The sequence below is a fragment of the Teleopsis dalmanni genome, chromosome 1 (assembly GCF_002237135.1).
Source record: "Teleopsis dalmanni isolate 2A chromosome 1, ASM223713v2, whole genome shotgun sequence".
Lineage (NCBI taxonomy): Eukaryota > Metazoa > Arthropoda > Insecta > Diptera > Diopsidae > Teleopsis > Teleopsis dalmanni.
Genome location: NC_051846.1, coordinates 61,072,438 through 61,078,147, shown reverse-complemented (window position 1 = coordinate 61,078,147; position 5,710 = coordinate 61,072,438). Strand labels below are relative to the sequence as shown.

Here is a 5,710-nt window from a genome sequence, read left to right as displayed (position 1 = left end):
TGAAACGAAATAATTAACTTGTACAGTTTTGTCATCAATCCATAAAAAAACTAACTAGACTTTAACACACTGCTGCTGGTTCATAAGGTACACAACAAATAGGTTTTAGTTTTCATTGTATTCAGAATAATGGAGTCATCCAAATACAGAACGGAAGTTAAGCTATTCCCTATCAATTTTAGTGATATTAAAATAACTTATTTTGAGTGTTCTTACTAAGTGACATTACGAACCTTATAAAAAAAGGCATGTGTCCTTGCGAATTGTACTCCAAAGAACTTACTGAGGTACCTTTCTGTAGTATCTCTTTCAAATGACAATTCTAGGCATCCATGTATTTGTGGTTCAGTACTCCGACATTAAGCGTTGTCTTTCTTTTGACAAATTTATAAACACTATTAAATTATTAGGAAAGTTATTTTTTTTACGTAAACCTCATTTGAATTAAAGATTCTTTGACCGATTGTCGCTTTGTGCGGTACAACCACTTAATATCGAAAACAAACTACTTCTTCCACACTTCCATACGATGTATTCATATCAGTGTAAAATCATTAACCACACTCCTTATTAATCTTTCCAATTTCTTCGACGAATATCACTGCTCTCCTGCAAAGTTACACGGTATAGTCCTGCATATATATACATGCTTACATCGTGTATATATTGAAAATGAATAAAAAAAATTTTTTATATATAAAAATGAAAAATTAGTTACGTATCTCAAATAACTAATAACAATATCTTCAAAATAAGTGTTGAGTGAAAAATAATCCACAATGTCAGTTACTAAATTAATTAAATCTGACGTTGAAAATGTTCTTCTTAACAAGTTGATTTACTTTATGTTTGATATAACCTTCACATCAATTATTAAGTTAGAAATTTTTATTTAATTTAAAAATTTCAATTTTCTATAATTCAAATTTAACAAATTTTTTTTTTATTTTGCTTTACCTACTAAAATCAATTTTATGTAAACTTATGTAGTACACAAAACAACATCATTGTTATTGTAAATTGGTTGTTTTCTTTTAACGTAGTCGTTAAGTAAGTTCAGTTGCTACAAAAATGATGTGAAGCAAGTATTATACTTTATAAGTCAACTCAAATGAATAAATATAAGTATATTTTTTAAGTAATCTTAAAATACAATTAAAAAATAAATACCTCGTGATAGCCTAGTCACTGTGATCGAAGTTTGGTCGAGCTTCTCTCTTGCTTTCATTCTCAAATTTTCAATTTAGATTGAAGACTACGTAAATTTTAGTTTTAACTCGAAAATGTCTGAATTTTGGTCATCTGTACCTACTTAACTCTTAAGATATGGTATACACTTTATATATGTATACACCAAAGACGTTAGTTCTTAGGTTGTTGCTTAAAATTCATTTGGATCGAGGAATCTTAAACTGTGTTCTTTATTTGTATATTTTACCATATTTTATAAATAATATTTAGCAATGTTAATGAATTTTGATAACATTAGATTTATTATCAACTATAAGAAAAACGTACTCCAGTACTTTTAAGTATACCCATATAGCAAAATAGCAGTGCTTTCATTTTTCGTTTATGTTTAATTTCTGTATTTAGTAACAAATATGCATTATAAATAAAACTTATTTGATATATAATATTTTAATATTAGAAATTTAAAGAGATTATAACGTCATAGGTTTACTTTTAATATTAAATTTTAAAATGCTTATCATTCCCAATAAGTTCCCATGAGTTGAGCAAGTAAATTAAAAATACTTAGTATTTAACTTAATTCCCTCTTAAGTACCTATCAAATTTATATGATATGCTTGATGGGGTAATTATAGTGCTTATCTATGTCCAACCAAAGTTTTCTATATTAACGGAATGCTGCCAGCAAAATTAGCACGGCTAGTTATCTACTGGGGACTCATTTAGTAATTACTTTTATTACTGCATACACTAGAACCCCACTTTTAAATTTTTTTTGTTTAACTGATAAGTTAATTTAATAATCTATTTTCTTTAAGGATTGTAATTGAAATTTTTTTATACACAATAGTAGCAGTGTAACTACTAACCTAGAATATCTGTAATTGATTAATTTAATCTCTTTTATTTTGGAACAAAAATTGACCAATATTTTTTAGAAGATGTAATAAAAATAAACGAAAACGGTTTAACTTTCGTGAACTGATTAAAAACGTAATTAATTGATTAAAAAAAAATAAGCTCATTGTTTCTGATTATTTTTTTATAGTATTTAAGGCTTTTGTGAGTAAATAAAAATATTAAAAATTTAAACATAAAATTGTGATTCTTCAGTATATTTTATTGGACTAAAAACACTGATTTTTTAAAATGTTTTTGATTTTTTTTTCTCTAGTTTGCTTTTAAACGTATTTAATATTTTTTAGAGAATATTTAAGCAACTATTGTTTTGTAGAGGTTCGTTCTTTAATAGAACTCAAAAAATATAGTAAAAAATAATTAAAAAAATTAATTAAATTATTTAAAAGGACACATTAAAAATATATTTAAAGCTAAAATATGAGATGATTTCCATAAGTATATAGAATTATTTTATGCTTTAAATGTTATTCGAATATCGTCGAGTAGTTCAGGCATATTAGAAAGTTTAATAATATTTGCAATCATTAGAAAAACTTTTTTTTCTTCTAAATATATAAACCGCTTTCAATGTTGATAAGATGCTTGTTTTGTCGATCTTGTATTTTCATTAAACTAGATTGTAAAGCCACGACATCTCTCATGTACCAGGCACCGTTTTCCTTTAATTTGGCCATTAATAATCAACGTATGCAGACCATATTTCTTTCAGTGCCTAAGATATGATCAAAGTATTTCAAAGTATATTTGTTTTACTATCTCCAGTATTTCTCTATCTTTACTAACTAACGAACTTGTGACTTCTACTAAGTAAATTAGTAAATACTGATGCCATAAGCAATTCGTTCAATGATAGTAGCTAATATTTATATTTAAGATTGCTTTAAAATATATGTTATAGGGTAGTTTTAATAAGATCAATATGTTATACAGAATGTATTTATAACTGCAGAATACATATTTAATCCCAGAGAATACATATTGGATCACACGATAAATATTGAATTAGCTTAAGAGCTTGGTATGGTAAATGAGGGAAAGGATTGGGCCAATTCTTGACATAAAACCAGAACTGCTTATTAAGCACAATATTATCTGAAGTAAACGTACGACTACGTCTTTATCATTGTAATTAGGAAGTGAGTGGGTGTTAATTATCTTTTAATTACATTCATCTTGTAGTTGGGGTGACCGGCCTATATGTTTTCATTTGCCTATATCTATTAAGAAAGTAAGATGGATGGATTTTTGCCTACATCCATTTGCTAGAAAAACCAGGATGCATAACAATATTAATATTTTGCATATATCATGTTTATATTTATATGTTTTTTTAGTTTTTTATAAACCAAATCAAATTTGTCTTACAATATTAACCAGTACTTTTACATTGCCATTGGATTAGTTTGAATTTTTTATTTAAGATCTCTGATAATATTGTTAACAAGTTTCGTTAAGGGCTTACCTTCTGCTCAAAAAATACTTGGATTTTGTAAATAAAACATACAAATTTAAATTTTATTCCAAATTTATTTTTTCCCCTTCAAAATATGCTCCTTCTGAAGCAATACACATATGCCAACGCTTAACCCAATCTTCCATACACTTTTCGTAGGCCCGTAAAGGTATGGCTTTTGGTTCCTTCAGCGTATTCTCTTTTACCTATTCAATCGATTTAAAACGCTTACCACGAAGGGGCAATTTGAGTTTTGGAAACAGTAAAAAGTCGCAGGGATCCAGATCTGGCGAATATGGTGCCTGAGCGATGACAGTGGTACCGTGTTTGGTCAAAACACTATGGAAAAAAGAATTTTCCATAGTAAATCCATAGTAAAAAAAATCGCTAAATGCACTTGAGGTAGTCTCACATGAACAGCTGCTGTAATCAAACTAATTGACAGATGACGGTCATATTTGTACCATATGTCAAGAAAGGGTATACCAACATAGAAAAAAATTGTTGAAAAAGGTCTATTATTTAAGGAGTAGTTAACAAACAACAAAATCCGGATACTTTTTGAGCAGAAGGTATATATAACATGTAACTTTTGAATTTAACATTTTTGTATTAAGACCAATAATGTTTCGTATTTTCGTTATACTTTAATATTTTATTAATCGAGCAGTTAAATAATTTGATTTTAAAATAATTTTATGCATTTTTTTTTTAATATTATTATATTTTTGATGCATTTTAAAAGGTACTGATGTTGACTGCAGATAATACACCTGCACTTTAAAAAAAAATAATTATGTGATATATGAGTCAATATTTGTGTATAAATCTGATTTTGTGAAGGCACTTTTTGAGATTTGTAAATATATTATTTGAACATCTTGATTGTTATATATGTACTTTTAATATGTAAATAATATCTTTCTGTGCATTGCAGTATTTCCATGGCTTCAATTTAAATGTAAATATAAAAAATTTTATAAAAAAATATAATGAATAAACTGACATATTTTTAAAAAGCATTTCTGTCTTACATATTTTACGGGTACATATTTAAAACAAATAATATGCCAAGATTGCAAAAATTACAAGCAGTAATTAGTCATTGTTTAATTAATAACTTTTTAACATTTATTGTTTAAATTGTGATTAATCTTTACCGGCGTTGGGTATAAAAAGAAGTAGTGGCTAATAAAAGATACATAATTATTATATTAAATTCCGATTTTATTGTTATGAATGGTGAAGATGTTTTTTTTATTTTGGATTTTATTATTTATTAAATTTAATAATAACTTTTTGCCGGTAAAAATATTATAAACAAAAAACAAAAATATGACATAAGCTAAATAGTTTTATAAATGAATTTAGCTAAGGTGGAAATATAAAAATATTTAAAAATAATATAAGAAAATATTAAACTACACTTATGACATCAGTAATTGTGATCGATCATAGATAATTGTAGGCAGATCAGTTACTTTTAGATTTTTGTTGCCACTAGAAATGTAAAACTTGTCATCTAAAAATAAAAGATGATAGCTTAACAGTAAGAGAATTTGTTTTGAAACTTGTATCTTATATGCATATATACTGTATAATAGAATTTCATTTATCATTTGTGAAAACTATTCAATTAGTATTCATGAATTTTAAATAATAATATTTGAAGATATCTATGTTGACTTCTTAACACAGTACAACCATTTGTTAATTTTTTGCATCTTAAAGTTAAAAAAATCCCAATTCACTTGGATGGATGATACTTTTTTTATATTTAGTTTAATGGTTCACCAAATACAATATGTATATTCCCTTTTATAAGAGAAATTTTCCCATTTAATTAAATAATGAAGTTAAGTGATTTTCGAAAAAAATCCCATAAAGTATCTGAAGGTCTGTGAAGTGGAAAATAAAAAAAAATTTTTTGCTTTATGTGGTTAATAAACTACTTCACCGAATCTGTACTTTTATCAGCGAATATCAAATTTTATAAATATTTTGTTTATTAGTATGTATGATTTTGTGGTTAACTCTACGAGCCCATTATTTTTTACGGATATATTGATTATTGTTTCCGAGAATCTGTACTGATTTTATGTATTTTAAATAATAATTAAAAATTTATTTTAAATTAATCTT

At 26.0% G+C, this 5,710-nt stretch overlaps 1 protein-coding gene across 1 annotated transcript in view; it reads right to left on the bottom strand.

Moving 5' to 3' along the window:
- Positions 1-5,710, bottom strand: part of LOC119682375 (zinc transporter ZIP1-like) — an 18,340-nt gene that overhangs the window by 10,875 nt on the left and 1,755 nt on the right. The gene's annotated exons all lie outside the window — the stretch shown is intronic.